The 13,980-nt window shown below is 39.9% G+C and overlaps 1 long non-coding RNA gene across 1 annotated transcript in view; it reads left to right on the forward strand.

The window, feature by feature from the left end:
• The window catches only part of LOC311434630, a 69,998-nt gene extending 59,538 nt beyond the window's left edge, over positions 1 to 10,460 (forward strand). Inside the window, exon 3 of the long non-coding RNA XR_014691610.1 lies at positions 10,191 to 10,460. This is a non-coding gene — a long non-coding RNA (uncharacterized lncRNA). The remainder of the gene's footprint in view (positions 1 to 10,190) is intronic.
• The last annotated feature ends 3,520 nt before the right edge of the window (positions 10,461 to 13,980 follow it).

Here is a 13,980-nt window from a genome sequence, read left to right on the forward strand (position 1 = left end):
GATAGCATCTGCATTATTTGAATATGCCAGATTGTGAATACAAGCCTTTAGATTTCTCCAGTGCTTTATTTGCCAGCAATAACAATAATTGAAGTAACAATAGCCCTCCCTTGCTTTTGTTGATATCATTTAGTTTTTCCAGAGAGGACAAAGCAGGCGTTTCACTGGTTTGAAATGAAATGTGTTCTGCAAGGTCTGAGCTAGTCAGCTATCGACTGGTGGGAGCATTCATTTCACAGAACAGTAAGTTACTCCGACGTTCCCGGCCCAAATTGATCCAACAGAATGAGACCCCCTTTGAAGTTTGAATTCCTCCACAATTTTCCTTTAAAAACTGCAGCTCTTCCCCCCTGTAGATATAGTGGGTAATCAGTGCTGATTGATTTCTGAGCATGTGGATGGAAGAGCAGGGAGAGAAATGATGTGGTGGTAGGAGAGGATGCAAAGTTCAAGAACATGGTGGGCACGTACCAAACAGCACTTCCATAAAAGCAGCCCAATGACTACAAAAAAGCAAGTGAGGAAAAAAAAAAAAAAAAAAGAGAGAAAAACAGCTGAAGGGTGAAACTAGGAGAGTACAGAACAGAGGAGACCGTCGGTGCAATGACTGGGGGAGGGAGGTGTTTTCAGCAAAACAGCACATGGTTAAATGGAGGAGATGAAGGAGATGAGGGTGCAGATTTGCAGAAGTGTCTAATCACGTGGAAAGAAATCTGCTCAGTTTTCTGTTCTGAGAGAGAAGGATCCAAAGCAGCACATATTGACAAAACACTAGAAGCCTGAGACATGTGCCAGTTCCTTCTTCTTAAAAAGTTTCTAAAGAAACAAATTAGTAATTTCATTAAGAAAACAACAACAACAACAACAACAAAAAACGTGTAATGCCTGCAATTCTCCTTGTAAGAGGAATTCTGATTTCTACGATTATTTCAGAGATAGGAAGTATTTTTGACTGTTTCAAATGAAGAGAAATACCTGGATCCTCAAATCTGCTACCACCTTATTGGTAGCTGGCTTTATTACTGAATTTCTTGTCAAGAAAAGCAAAACAAAACACAGTAAGCAATGCTTTTATTTCCACTCTCTGTTTTGCAAGTAACTGTGTTATTATCAGCTGTATAAATTCCAAGTGCTGTGCAGTATGGCTTCCTACTCTTGGCTGGTCTTACAGGAGGAGTTCTGGCCAGGCAAATCCATGAATGCCACTGCCACATAAAAGTATTATATCAAGTAAAAATAAGGCTGGATTTTGCAACTGAGGTCACAAAAACAATGGAGAACAGGATGGCAAATGGCAAACAAAAAATCTTGAGGGTTTGCAAGGCTAAATATCAGGTTTCTATGGCCCACACGAGTAAGGTTCTGAAGTCATGTTTTCCTTTCCAGTTTAGATTTAGGAAAATTAATTATAATTCATTAAATGACAGTTTTGGTGTCAGCTTAAGCTATTACAAATAGACTATATTCTTTTCCTTAGTGAGAAGTAAATCTGAATTTTGTAGAGCTGTAACCAATGCCTTCTGCCCATGCTTAACACTGGTTTATATATGTATAACAAAAAAAAAAAATCTTACCAATTTTCCTTGTTACCTAATCAATTGCTTCAGCTTTCTTTCCCCACAGTGCTTTCAAGATGGGTATGTCTCAGCATTTCATTAACACAGTGTTGAACAGCAGTGCTTCCTTTTATAACAAATTAGCATTACTGTAGAGTGCAATATGGGTTTGAATCTCATTTGTGTTAGGATCCTTTATACTGTTCTAGAAAAGAGACATTTATATAGGAAAAATGTAATGCACTTTGCAAATATTTGGTTGCAGAAACAAGTCGGCTAAGCAGCCTCCCTGGTTTTGGCTGCAGCAGAGACACACAGGCAGCACGTGTATTTCCTGCCCTGGCAGAGGCTGCCCTAGCACAGGCTATGATGTATTTAACAGCACTTGTCAGCACAGGCCAGGCTCTCCACCTGTACTGGTGGCTGAATGTTGACCCCAACATTCCTCTTATCAGAGAGAGATCGTAAGTCTTTTATTCTCTCTAATGAGGAACTAGACAGGGTGAACAGGAATGGGATTTGGCTTAGGTTCCCATTCCACAAAACTGCATCTTGCACCATCCAGTCACGTCACCTATCAGAAGTGTTATCAGCAAGAAGCTAAACTCAGACGTGTAACGATGGGCTGATTTCCAGGCTTACCAAAGACTCACATATCTGACTTGTCTGCAGCAAATGAAGTAATTCCCTATTCTCTACTTCATCACTATGATTGTTATAAAACCGCTTCCACTGAAGTGGTCGGGTGTCCTTTAAACCCAGTATTAATCTCCAACGAGAAACCAAGAAACCTCTTCACTTAGTATTCTTCTTAGCTTTATGAGGAACAAATAAATACCTTTCTGCTTTTCAGAAAACTGCCTCTGCAACTGAACCTCTCATTAAATCCTTACATTAGTAAGAGCTGTCCTGCCATACAAATACTCTATTAGCATGAAACAAAAGTTAGAAAAGAAGCCACTGAATGCTCCTTCTAAATGAAAATTAATATGAAGAGCATAGGATCCATGGGGTTTGCCTAGCACAAAAGCAATCTTTATTGAGTTGCACTAGATATCTAATAGGAATCACAATAATAATAACAACAAAATTTTAACAGTTTGCTTTCATATGTGCTAACATAAAACTTTGCTTCAATCAATAATCTAAACAGATTTGCTTTAGTCCATTAACTCTGCTTTGTAGCACATTATAGTCCCCCTCAGTCATGCTGGGACCAATGAAATGGTGTTATTTCCTTTTCTTCCCTGGGCTCTTCCACATTTCTGGCAACCCCTCATATCTCTTACTTCATTAGTCTGATCCTTATTTTCTCTAACTCCTGTGATTTCAAAGCAATTTATTCTGAAAGCCAAACAGCCCACTGCCAAAATCAGGTCACCCTCACTCTGCTTTCACATGGTGCTGGCCAGTGGCAAGACAAGACAGGACGCAAATCCTGCCTGGATTTTAAACCAAGTGATGATCCTTCCCACTCCCATCCATGTACAATACTTAATGTGGTGAGCCTGTATCATGGCCAAAAAAATCTTCATTGCCTTGAGAGCTAAAGCTACCTTCCCAAAATTCAGTCATTAATATTTATTAATCCCTCATAGCTATGTTTACAAGTCCTGCTGCATTAATGTAAAGAAAAATAGAAAAGCTGGCGAGAGAAGAATCATCTGGAAGTCATCCAGCCTGACCTGTGTGAGCACTGGATGGCAGAGGCAGCTCCTCTTTGAAATGTCCCCCTGCATTGCTTTCACTGATTAGTTTATGTAATGGTGGTGTATGTCTATAATCTACTACAGAAGGGCTCTGTTACGTATGCATGTTTTAAAATGAAAATATGCAGCCCTGATTTTCTACTAGTTCTATTTTGAGTTTCTTCTAGAAATAAGTCAGCGTGAAAACCTCACTATTCTCAGGGTAAAACGAAAGTTTTCCAAATGTGTTGTAGAACCTCCTCACAGCTATTTCCCATTACTTCTTACACAAATCACCATAGTCGTGAATAATAGATTCTTCCCTTCCTCTTTGTGATCATCTTTTGCATATATTTATATATATCACAAATACACATACATATATGTACATATTTATACTATATTTCATATCATATATCTCATATATATATAATGGTATATGTGTATATTGTACATATTATATATATGCTATCTACCTATATCTATGTATTTCAGTCTTCTTATACTAACGAAGTAAAGTAAGGCAAACAACTTTGCAGAATGGTGTAGGAAGAAATAATGAGACTGAAGAGCCAAATAGCACAAAAAGGAGGAATGGGGGTAGAGAGTTGAAGATAGCAAGTCTCTTACCTGTGGAAAGAGGTTAAGAAGGAAGCTTGACTGCAGGCTAAAGAGAGCTATACTAGCACAAGTCATTTGATACCAGGTATTCTTTAATTTAACACACAAAAGCATGCAAGAATCAAATGCTGAACACTGAAGTCACTGCAGCTCATGTTAAAAAAAAAAAGATGGAAATTTTTATCAAGGAAAGCAATTTACTGGAGGAGTAGATTAAAAAGGAATGTGGGAGAGTGAGTTGGGATGGGTCAGCATTCACATGTGTGACCTGCTGAAGACCTCTCTCCTATGTCCCTTAGAACCTGTCTGCTTTTCTTCCAGCTGCCTCAGCTAGGCTGATAAAATATATTGCCTGTCTTCCTACTCTATGGTCTGATTCTCACTCTAGTCAACAACTTTTGAGTCAGAGCAGGGCTGGTGAATTTTGTGGCCTGTAGTTACTGGATAAACCCCTAATACTCCTTGTGTTTTTTAAAATCTTTTACTTGTCTGTGGATTGCAAGAAGCTTCAGACAGGTAGATGTATTTCCTCAACTTTTACATTGCTTCTGTATATAGACAGATTCTGTTTCTTAGAACTGGTTCTAGACATGTGCAGTCTGCCATACTGTTATTCTATCCTCCTATAGTAGCGCTATGTTGCCTTTCCCAGAACTCTGCCACTCTGTTCACTACTCAACAAACTACATATAATGCTTACTTTATTAATATCATCCACATTGATCTCTGATTTTTTTCAAAATCAAAAGAATTCTCTCCTTGAAGAATAATGTTTACCTACGCTTTAATTTCTGCTATGTAGTCATGACAACATTTAACTATGGTGACCTTTGTATTATCAGAGTAAAGGAACTTATGTCCACTGCAGTCCCCTTATTTTCTCATTTTTGACTGTGGATAAATAGGGAAGGGTGGTATCATAAGAGTAACTAATCATTTTATTTCTCCTGAATATGAATTGTGGTTATAGATAAACATTAGATGTCTAGATCAAGGCCTTGGTCTCTATCCAAATCTTTTCAAGCATAATTTCCAATGGCCTTGTTATGTGTGACTATCAGTTTTTGTTACTGTTGTCATTTTTTCTTTTCAGTTATTGCCTCAATTCCTAACAATCTCATCCTGTGTTGGTCCAAGTTTGATTGATTTGACTCCAGCCTAAAAAGTTTCTGTCATGATATTGCCATTATCTTTTTGTTTGTTTGTTTGTTTGTTTGTTTTCTGTTTGCAATAGGTAGATGCTCAAATTCTTTAACAAGTTTCAAATATTAAAAAAATTCTACCTAGTGTGTATGTAATGTAGGTGGAATTTAACTGCAAATGTACATAGTTATATTGCTTAAATGATAGCAGAGTTTGGTCCTTATTTTGTCACAATTGTTTTTTTGGTCTCTCAGATCATCTGCTGTTCATTTTCCTTTCACATTTTTGTCGAGATACATCCATTTGCAAATCACCTCTATCTGAATATTGTATAATTTAGCGAGGCTATTGCTTGCATAATCTGCTATTGTTGAGATGCAAAGACTTAAATTATCTCAAATACTTGAATAAATATCCTCAAATTCATCTAGTGCTTTCCTCACATCTGGCTGTGCCCACTAAGTGCTCTTAGCATTTTTAAATTAGAGAGATTAAAATTGTGCCCTTTAGCTTGACATATATCAAAATGTTGAAACTTCACCAAAAGCACCCTAGGACCATTTCATCCAGTCTTCCCTTTTCAAGGTCACATTAAGTGTGACCATGATTAGATATCCAAGTAATTTCTTTTTTTTCATTTCACTGGTTTTGTGTCTTTGGTAAATTTGATGATAGGTGATTCAATGGAAACTGCTGATATATAAATGAAAGTCAAAAGCAGCAGTCTGACTTTAGTAACTGAAAGTAGTATTGTGTCCAAAAAAAGGACTGAAGTATGAAGAAAACAGCAGATGATTTTAAAGTATACCTAAAATCTCCGTAACAAGCTTAAGGAAGGAATGAGGGATATCTAAACTTCCTGGAGACACATGCTTTAACAATTTTCATGTAACAAATCTGAGAGAGAGAATGCACCTGACCATCGCTTCCCAGGAATATCTCTCCTTATGCTGTTTCAGCCAGGTAATTTAGGCTGCCAACATCTGACTGACCAATTGCACTTCGCCTTTGAAAATGATGTCTCAGGAAACTTTGTGTACTTAATGGCAATCAAAATGATGGCAAAGACAGAACAGTACTATCAAAACACTCTTTTTTTTTTTTTTTTCTTTTTTCTTTTTTTTTTTTTTTTACGGGAATTACTAAAACCTAACTGGTCTCTTTAAGAATGTGAAACTAAAATCTTCTTTTGTAGTAAGCTATGAACTGTCTCTGATGTAGGAAATGAACTCTGCTGAGATCTCATCAGGTTTATATTGAAGCAAGTAGAGAAGCACCTCACATCACCAGGTTTGCCATCACTGGTCCGAAGACCATTAACCAACCAGCACGGTGAAAGAAAAGAGTGAATCAACAACTGATATTGCATACAGTACTAAGTCAGTAAGACAGCCTGCCTTGCCGAGGCAATGAAACAGCTTACCTAGAATAAATGCCAATATTTGCACTACAGCTGAAGGAGAGAGAAAAAGGCCAGGAAGGCTGCTGTGAGTAGAGATCCTGTCTGTCCTGCCCAGGTGCCTGAAGTTTTATTGTAAGTTTATCCACTTAAGGCAGAGGTTAGGCAGAATTACTTAAGATGAAACCAGCAATTCTTATAATCAAAAGTTAAGTGAGAAATTCTCAGTTGGGGACACTTTGGAGAATTTGATCTCTTTGGACAGATTAAGTGCAAGTGCAGAATGGGAAGGGCAATCACTCTCTTTGCTTCATAAACCCTGGCCTTTGGGAATATTTTTTCCAGTATTTTTCCCCCCTTTTATCTCTACAGCTCAGAATTCAGAGCTGCCATAGAAGCGATGGTGAATATTGAATTGGTGCACACTGCATGTTAATAGTCTGTTCTCCTACTTTCTTTTATTTTTGAATAGTTGCATAAGAGTGATAAGGGACATTTCTCACTACCTTTTTTAAATAGCAAAGCATTCCAGTTTTTCTTAAAAAGAAAAAGAGGAATTTTTAGGTTCTGGTTGATCTTATTTTGAACTCACTGATGCACTAACCATGCCATCTGATGTAGATCAGTCATGCATTGGTAAAGGTATGCCTTGTATCAGCCTTGGATCACTGAAAAAAATCATTTCTGAACTGTACAGATATAAAAGAGCAGAAAAGGAATCATAGAGTCACAGAATGGTTTGGGTTGGAAGTGACCTTAAAGACCATCTAATTCCAACTCCCCCGCCACAGTAGGAAAATATTCCACTAAATCTGGTTGCACAAAGCCCCATCCAACCTAGTCTTGAACACTTCCAGGGAGATGACATCCACAGCTTCTTTGGACAATTTGTGCCAGTACCTCTCCACCCTCTGAGTAAAGAATTTATACTGATATCTATTCTAAATCTACCTTCTTTTAGTTTAAAGCCATTCCCCCTTGCCCTGTTTCTATACTCCCTGACAAGAAGTCCCTCTCCAGCTTTTCTGTAGGCCCCCTTTAGGTACTGAAAGCTGCTATAAGGTCTCCCCAAAGCCTTTTCTTCTCCAGGCTGAACTCCCTCAGCTTGTCTTCATTGAAAAAATGCTGTTAAGTAACAACTATTGATATAAAAGCAATTTATAGTAGGCCACTCGAAATCCAGGATCGGGAAACTCAAATCTATTTTCGAGGCACTGCAAACACAGAGCACAGAGGTAGTACCTGGTCTTATGAACTGCAGTCTGAGAGGATGCACAAAGAAGGGATGAAGAGAAGAGGGGGTCTTGGTCACAACAGCAGGCAATGGAAATGGTAGCATTTAGGCACGTATAGTGTCATTTCCGAGGCTAGAAAAAAAGTAGCTGAAATTTAACATGATAGGGAACCAGCTGCTAAAGTTCTTTACCTCAACCTAAAGAGAGGCAGCTTGGCCAATGAGATAACTTCACCCTAGGTTTTACCAACACCTTACACAGGGCTTGGGGTTTTGGAGCGTAGAAATCGCCAAGAGAGAAAAGCCCAAAGGGAGCTCCAGGTTGCTTTTATTTTATTTATTTATTTATTTATTTATTTATTTATTTATGTGTATTTTTCTTGTGTTGAGTAAGAAGACTGGCCTTGGAAGCCTTGTTTTGTTCTTAAAGAGGTGAACTATATACTCAGCATGCCTTTAGTGAATAGTGAACCATTATGGAAAAATCTGTGTAGAGAGAACGTTTCTTCCTAAGCACTTTTTAGGTAGTAGGTGAGTTTTTTCTTAAAGTGTGATGATTTATATTTCTGTTAATTTGTCCTTAATCATGAGTAGCTTAACTTCTTAATTCCAGCTACTTACAGAAAAATCTAAATGCCATTGGTTGCATAGAACTAGTGTTCATTAGAGAGAAAGAAAGAGGCAGACAGACAAAAAACAGATGTATGACAAATAACCAGACAGAAAAGAGCTGTATTTAATAGCTTTGTCTGTGTAAGGTAAGTAACAAGATTTTCCCAAGGAAGGAGAGGGAAACCCATGAAATTCCCAACTGAAATATAAAAACCAAAAAATAAATTTGTCTGATTCTGCATCCATAGTCATTGAATCAAACTTGCAAAGGAGGACAAGACCAGGTTTCAAGTTTTTAAAATCCTTTAACATTTTAAAGGCTGCACAGAGAAGCAAGGTATTTTTGAGACCAGTGCAAACCTTTATCTGGGTATGTTTTGACCTGAGACCTCAATCCTTGAACACTGACTTCTTCCTGTAAAGAAAAATAAAAGATACTGTTCTAAACAGAGATCACATCTCTATTTTACAGTTAAGCATTCCCTTCCCCAGTAAACACAGAAATCCACTAGACATAAAAAAATACAGTTTTACAGACATCTATGACAGCTGTTAGTTAAACAATCTGGATAATGAAAAGATTGGAAAATAACAGGCCACATACTTAGGTGGCACTCTGTACAGCAGCCTCATTAAATCACTGGGGTGAGGCTGCTGGATCTGCAGTTTTACCTGGTTATTTTTCTCAAGATCAAGTGAGACACAGGTCTGCTTCCAGTCAGTGACAAGTACCATTGTCTCAAATTTGGCAGAATAATAGAATCACAGAATGGTTTGGGTTGGAAGGGACCTTAAAGGACACCCAGTTCCACTCTCCCCCACCCCCCCCTACCTCCCCCACCCTCACCCCCTGCCATGGGCAGAGGCATCTCCCACTAGACCAGGGTGTTCAAAGCCAAATCCAACCTTCCTTCAAACACTTCAAGGGATGGGGCATCCACAGCTTCTGAGTGACACAAATTTATTTATCTATCTCTTCTGAGGCTTTTGAGTCTCAGAGTCTTTGTTCTCCTCCTCAAAGAGAGAGATGCACAGACTATGACCTTTGCTGGCTAGATTATTCTTTGGTGGAATTAATTTCACACAGTACAGCATCCAGACCTAAGGTTTCGTAACAGCTTCTCACCAAGACCAGATTATGCTGGACCTCATAGGTTTGCAGAAACTCTCACTCATTACCAGAATGAGACCTTCAGCTGCACGCTACTTTGCAAAGTGCTTCTGAGAGTAAGAGTGCATACCCCAACTCTCATGAAGGACTTCCTGACCTCATCAAGCTCTGGCATCCGAATAGCGTCATAGCCATTTGCTACTGCTTTAGCCCTGCTGCCAAAGTTTGCTAATGAAACCAAGCAAGCCTACAATATTTTTGTGGCCTTCAGAATTTCTTCCTTCTCTGAATTTCTTCATGTTGTAAGACCCTCTCTCTAAGCCTCTGGTGAAGCACAATAGTCAACTAAATTTTACAACTGAGTCTCATACTGCAGAAGAAAACGCCAACTAGTAAACAACACTGACATTCTAAAAGGACTCAGATTAATGGATAAAATTTTTTATTAAATTAGCAGCCCATATCTGCATATCAGCAAAAGCCCCTTCTTTCTGATTACCTCCAGGAAAAAAGAAGACTAGAGTATGCTTACATGTAGTGGCAGTGGGCTTAGCACATGTTACATTCTTTCCTAGATAAATATTAATTAACCGTGCAGAAGAACCAGATTTCTAGTAGGAATAAATATTTGCAGTTCCCCTTAAGTCAGCGTTGATGTGTTTATTTCACATAGAAAAGATCTGATTCCTAATTTTCTGTAATTTTACTTCTTCACTGTGATTCACTTCATTGCAGAAGCTTTCTGCATTAGTAGCTTGTTGCCTTAAAATGTGTGCATGCAGACTTTACTTTATTTATTTATTTATTTATTTATTTATTTTTACAGAGAGTTCAACATTTCATTTCTGAAAACTTGTTATTTGGGAACCATTTGAAATCAACCATGGATCCTGGAAGGAAACCCTTACAGATTTCACCCTCTGTTGCAGAAAGATCTGAACATACTGAAGTGGGCCAAAGCTTTAAACCCAATCCAAGTCCATACCTGAAAGTGGGTGATTTATCTTCTGCCAGGTCTGAGCATACAACATAACACGTTTTTCATTTGAAACCCTACAGAGTCTAAATGATGGGTCCTTTCCCTTCATGCTAAACAGATGCCTTTTTTTTTTTTTTTTTTTTTTTTTCCCCTTACATGACAGACTGGAGTTGAATATTATGCCATCCACTTTCATTCTTGGTAGGCAGATGTGCCTTTTTGTTGTGGCATCACGACTGTTTCCTATGGCTCATTCCCCAGCAGATCTGCATGAATTTCATCGCAAACAGATCCTGGTGTGTTTAAAGTCCCTCAGGTGTACAACGAAACACTGCCTGAACCGTAGCGTGGTTCAGCCAGACCCTCTTGCTACAAAACAGGCATTTGCACTGATCTCCCTGCAAATTAGAAGCTCCAGCAACCTCAGATGGAAACCACAATAACGAGGTGGAAATAGCCCTTTTCACACAACCAGTCTTTTCTTCTGCTCTGTAGCAGAGCAGGAGAATAATGGGCAGCATGGAAGGAGAGGCGATGGGGCAGGATTGAAATGGTTTCCTGTGGAGCATCTCCAAGAACATCATTAACGAGCAAACCCCGTAACTGAATGAGGAACAGCTGCCAAGCTCTACTACTTCCTCCATAAAATGAAGTTTGTCAGGGTGGAAGCCACATCTGGAGATGAAATATAGAGATGGTGTAAGGGAGAACTGGAGTTTCTTTTTTGTTTGACCCCACTTGTCTACTTAAAGAGTAATTGAATACTTCTTGCAGGGTATTTGAGTGCATTTTTCAGCACCTGTATCAGACCAGTATGAAGAATAAGGAGATAACTCAATCTGGCTTCATTCCCTTGGGATGAGAAAGTGTGTATGTGTGCCTACGAAGACCATGTGATTTTTTCTTTTTCTGGGTCCTTTGAGTCAAAATCAAAACCAGCCCCAGCTGTTACTTATAATTAAATTTCAGTAACTCAAGCTGGGTGTTTTTATTTTGACTAGTGACTTAAAAGTGTTGGCATTTAAATGGCCTCAGCTATATTTCAGAGTTAACATTGAGAAACTTCACATAACATATATTAGCGTTATTTGCCTGTTGGCAAACTCAACAAAATAGCACTGCGTTGATTTACATAGTGAAGGTTATCTTTGCTAACAGAAGGACTCAGAATTTCATTATTTAAAATATGAGGATGAATCTCATCACAGTGCAGGAGGCTATAGATGGCATTGCACACAACTTGCCACCTGAGGCAAGGGCAGAGGTGAAGTTTATATTGCACACTTGGCCCCATGTTCAAATATACCTAAAAGACCCCAAAGCCAAAACCGACACAAAATTATCTGTGGTCAGCCCAGATCTGGATGTAGGATGAAAGCTTTCCATTGCTGATACGTGGGCTTCTTTCTGCATGTCTGCTCTCCCTCTCTCTAATTTATTCATAAGTCATTGACGATATTTATGCCATATCAGTAATTATTCACGGGTGGTTTGTGATGCAATAAACCAGTAACATGCCTGGTTTTCATTGCAATTTCTGTACTTTGGTATTTTAGTACATGAAAACCTGGATATAAGAAGTATTAATAGTTGTACGCCAGCAGAAAGAAATTAATTTTATGCATGCCTCTGCACAGAAGCCAAAAGCTTCAGGAAATAGAATCTCTTCCCATAAGCATCTTTTCAGATCCAGTTAGGAGAGGGGAAGGTAAACAACAGGCATGGCTTCAGCTTTGAAATGCAAGCTTCTCAGTGGCAGCACAGCAGTGAGATACGATCATTCATGTGATAATACATATGATTCACGATATGTTTCCGACTGGTGCTCCAAGACTCTGGTATTTTTTATTGACAATCCAGCTGGCTCCTGCTTCTGTCAAGCCTTGCCCTGTGGGAGCCCAGCCACGGCATGGGGTTGTGGGGAGCCTGGCTGGGCAGAGAGAAAGGGTAACTTCTGAAAAGCTGAGCACCGCCTGCTGTGACATGAATTCTGAGAACTACCACGCACTGCCTGAAGTACCTGGGTGGGGACACATCCTCACCACCCCACCTGCACAGCACCAGGTCCATGACATGGAGCACTGTTATGAAGCTGCCTTTACGTTGTAGCTGCAGCTATTTCAAACCCCAAACTGAAGCCCCAGGGGGAAGGATAGGGAATGACTGCTGAGCCTGGCAGGGGGACCAGCTGATCCCCATGGGAAGTCAACTGAAGTCACCAGAAGTAGACCTGGGACAACCTGGATGAGCACGCTCCTGGCCGCTGGCAGGAGTACTCCATAACTGAGTAAAAACAAGACAACATTGCAGAAGAAATCAAACAAGGAAGAAGAAAAGCATCTTCCTGCCAAGACAAAGAGGGAAGCAATGAATGATGATTACTGATAGAAAATAACCCAGAATTAATGAAGAAGAACAGCAAAAGCACTGCTTAGAGGAACACAAACATTTTATAGCAATGGTGAACGACAACATCAAGAGGGTGTGCAGAACTCATCACCCATTCACACAGTATTTGCATTATATGACTTAGCTGAAGGCAGTGACCAGGTTAGGAAATTACCCTTGGAGGCTATGTAATTTTTTCAGAAAAGCCTTCCTGCAAGTGGAAAACAGTTCCAAAACTGAATGAAGGGGATAGGATTTGGTCTTGTTATTGCTGGTGTTTTACATTTAAATCAGGCTCACATATGTAGCCCTTTTTGAGAAACATATTGAGCTATGGAGGCTAGAGGGCAGCTGCCAACTTAAGCACAACTAAATTCAGCCAGAAATGCTCAGCAAAACTGGAAGGAACAGCAAAGTGTATTAGAAACTAGGATTATAAAATCTTTGCCCAGCAAAGAGACCAGAAGGATGTAGATAGCACTGTATTATTATTTGTAACGTGGTAAAGCCTAGGGGCTCCAACCAATTACTAGGCTCCATTGAGCACAAGGAGACACCATAAAATAAAAGCATGGTAATAGACTAAACCTTATCCCAAGACCTCCTGGGAAAACAGAAAGGCTTGTTGATACTTCACCTTTTAGACAGTTTGGTGAACATAGGCAAACCTCGACTACCATACTGATTAATCCAAGGCAATCCTCTCCCCACCTGAGAGAGAGCTCTTAAAAGAGCAGATCTGGGACAAATTTTGCAAAATGTCAAGCTCGTGTCCCTGCCTTTTGATCTCAGGGGACATGTAGATACTGAGCACATCCCAAGATCAGGGCACGCTGCCCAGCGCTGCAATGGGGAGGGGAAGGATCGTCCCTGAGGGCTCTGGTTTTCCCACACTGCCGTGCAGCCTCGGTTCTCCCTCAGTTTTGTGCTTCTTTTCCTGGATTTTCCTCACCCCTCTGCACCCCGATCCTTCCTCTCCAGCCTCTTCTTGCGATCCGTCCTTGACCTGCATCTTCTCAGGTCTGTCTTCCTTAAGGATTTCCAACAGGGTGATGAGTTTTCTCACCCGTAAACTCAGCGTCCCAGGCAGAACAAAGAGGTGCCTAGCCCTGCGTGGTGCTGAGGGCAGACGTGGTGCCCAGGATGGACAGGGGACAGACAGAGACAGGCTGCCTTGCTGCCACAGGGCAAACAAGCGAGGCAGGAGCGCTGAGTTTACAGGGAGCTTGGGGAGGCAGCGGTGTGTGCA

Source organism: Aythya ferina (genome assembly GCF_964211825.1).
Source record: "Aythya ferina genome assembly, chromosome: 3".
Classification (NCBI taxonomy): Eukaryota; Metazoa; Chordata; class Aves; order Anseriformes; family Anatidae; genus Aythya; species Aythya ferina.